This window comes from Crocuta crocuta, unplaced genomic scaffold (assembly GCF_008692635.1).
Source record: "Crocuta crocuta isolate KB4526 unplaced genomic scaffold, BGI_CrCroc_1.0 scaffold488, whole genome shotgun sequence".
NCBI classification, from domain to species: domain Eukaryota; kingdom Metazoa; phylum Chordata; class Mammalia; order Carnivora; family Hyaenidae; genus Crocuta; species Crocuta crocuta.
In genome coordinates this window covers 1,270,816-1,274,125 of record NW_027530995.1, presented here as the reverse complement: position 1 = coordinate 1,274,125, position 3,310 = coordinate 1,270,816, and positions in this window count along the sequence as shown.

Below are 3,310 nucleotides of genomic sequence, written 5' to 3'. Positions count from 1 at the left end.
CTGTATGTGACCACTGGCTACCATACTGGACAACGAAGATATAGGACATTTCCAGGGTGCCTGGGGTGGCTCAGTTGGCTGAACATCCAACTCTTGGTTTCGGCTCAGGTCATGATCTCGCAATTTGTGAGTTTGAGCTCCACATAGGGCTCCGTACTGTAGGTGCAGAGCCTGCTTGGGATTTGCTCTCACTCTCGCTCTGTCAAAAATGAATAAATAAACTTATACACACACACACACACACACACACACACACATATTTAAAAACATTTCCATCTTTGCAGTTAGTTCTCCAAGTAATAAATGACCATATATTTTGAGGCACTTTAAATAAGTCTTTGTGAATTTTGTTTGTACCTGGAAACGTAAGTAAGATTATGATGGAAGAAACATTTAATGTGGAAATAATCACTAGAAGGCAGGTTCGTACATTCAAAATAAATGGGGCTCTGGATTGAAAGATGCCTGGCATTGAAACTTGCCTCTGACACTTAGAAGCTTTGTAACTCAGGGGGGAGTTACTTCCACTGTCCCAGGCTTGGTTGATTCAGTGTAAAAACATCTATGTCACAAAGTATGCATTTGATACATGTGAGAAAACGTTCCCAGTGTCAGTCCCAGCAGGTCCCCCACTCCTCAGTCCACCTTTTCCTTCTCACTGCTGGGGTCACTTGAGTCCTACTGTGGCCTCCTCCCTGCCCTTGAGTCCTAACTTCAGGGTTACTGTTTACTCAACTTCCCACTGTAGGGTGGTGCATTCCTAGAATTGATCGGGAGGACCTTGAGTGCCCAGGCTGAGAGGTCAGTTTCTGCTGGAAAGGCAGTAAGGAAACAATGATTTTTAGCATGTTAATGTAAAGAGGGACACATGCTTTGGGAAGATTAACAACAGCACTTAAACTAGTTGTGAATACTATAAATCAATACAAGGCAAGAGATGAGAACAGAGAGGTTGGTGTGGCCAGANTGATTTCACTTTTCAAAATTTTGGAAATGGAGCCCTTCTGAATTGTGAGAGAGTCGTGTGCCTGTTCAGTTCCTAAAGAGGAATAAAATTAATTTAAATATAAGTCTAGACATGCCATTATTTGAGAAGGCAAGTGATGGGCTTATTTCATTTCACAAGTAGTCAAGGAAGGAATCTCTCCAAGGAAATTTCTTATGTTCAGCTTAAAATGCCTGAATTTCAAGCACTATCATTAAAGGCACTGGGTTTTCCTCAGGTAAGATGTGAACCATCGTATGTTCTGTGTTTGTGCTTCCTAACCATTATAATGATGAAACTCTTTCCTGAAATTGGTTTTCTTAGTCACAGAAAACCACATTCTTTCAGTTACAGGATGGGGAGAGGCACTCACTTAATGTATGGTAGTGGGGCATGTAGCCTAAAAGAGTTGACCTTTAAGTATTTTTGCACGGATTACTTGCCTCTGGGGGTAATGACAGCAGATATCAAATTCCTTTTGATCCTTTCCCTACCTTCTGAGCTGTTTCATTCCTCCATTGATATCCTCAGGTTTCCCAACTGCACACAATTGAGTAGCCCCCGTATTAATACTGGCCTGAAGGAAGTACCACTAAGAAGGAAACATAAAACTCTAAACAGGAGCAATGTACATCAAACCCAAATAAAAATGGCTTAGGAATCCTCTGTAGTTGGCATCGTCTACCTTGCCTCTCCTCCACTGTTGAAAGGTAATAGGGCATTTCTTTGTGGCCGTAGTGGTCTTTTTTGTAAACTTTCCCTTCTCCCTTATTTCTGGACAGAATATAGCATCTCCTCACTGTGAGGATTTTGGGTAAATGTAAAAACAAATGACTAATGTTTTAGCAATTATTTATTATCTTAGATTATTTTGTTTATTTAAAATAAACAACTACATTATTTTTCTATCTCAATATTCAGGGCCTATTCCAGTTATATATCCAGGACTGTTGTTTGGAATCAGGCAGAAAAGTGGAGGCATTAGAATGTGGATACCAAAATGTGGACTCAAAACTACTGGCTTACATGAATTTTTAAATCGCCAAGGAAATTTTCAAAACTTTAGTTTACAGCTTTTCTCCTTTAAAAGTTTATTTCCAGCCTCTCTCAAAGCCTTGACTGTTTATCACTTTCTCTGAATTATTAACACCAAACACGTCAATAATACAGTTGTATTTTCTATACGGTGCCAAGTCTTCCAATTCACTTTTGTTCAGCTGAAAAAGAAAAAAAATTTAAAAGCTTCTCTTCCCTGGGTTTCCCACATAAAAGTCACTGCTCTATGGAGATTACCATCTGTAAGCTAATTCTGAAGTTGTTAATGGCAAGAATCAGAGCAATTGGCATGTGTTTTAAACACACGGTTTAAGGTTTAAGACGATCTCTCCCACTCATTTGTGAGAGCTGTTTGACATAGTGCTGTGTTCTCTCTCGGGGGTTTCAGCAAAGTCGTTTACTTCAATTGCTTTAACTGGCTTTTGGAGCATTTTTAGAGAGTGTAGATTAACTCCCAAACACAAAGCAAATCTGCTACTTGATTTGTTGTTAAGTTGGTCATTGACGCGGGCGGTGAAGAATTGCACAGAGTGGAGCAAACCAGCAGTACAGAGTTCACTGTCTAAGGGAGGAGAAGGGCCAGACATCTAGAGAGATGGCAGCCCCAAGTTTCTGTCAGGCTGAGCCCTTTAAGGGGTTTTGAAGGATGTGAGAGGGTTGTAGCTCTATCCCTGGAGAGGTGTGGGGAGGGGGTCGAGTCTTGGCCAGGTAGAGCAGGAGATGGTAGGTTTCTTCAGGGGCTTATCTGGAATGTGGTTTATGGTCAGGCTAGAGAAGAATTTGTTTTGTGGCTGAGGTCTACTTTCTGAGAAAGGAGGGCACCGTGACCTAGAAAGACAGAGTTAGGGCTGAGTGCAGACACCTGTGAGTTTTGCCTATAAGTTTGGCTGGGGGGTGGGGGGCAGGTTCCTTTCATTACCTACTCTCTTTATTTAAAATTATTCTTGACTGGGAGAGGGGGAGAAGATTATTCTTCTGTAACTATTTCCTGCTGGGTAGGGGTATAGAGCTGTCCCTACCTAGCTGTAAGAGAGACCAGAGTGATGGAGATGTTGGTAGTGGACTGTTCTGAAAGCAAGGACTTGAGTGTGATCTCGTTGAGACCTTAGAGAGCTGCGAAGAGCTAAGATTTGGTCCTGGATGAAAGAGATCTCAGTATTTTAAAATACATGGCCCAAAGTTAAGGCCTAGTCCAATAATGCCAAAGGTCCCAGGAAAGGAGTGAGCCCAGAGAACCAAGACCAGATACTAGTTTCCAGGAAAACCACT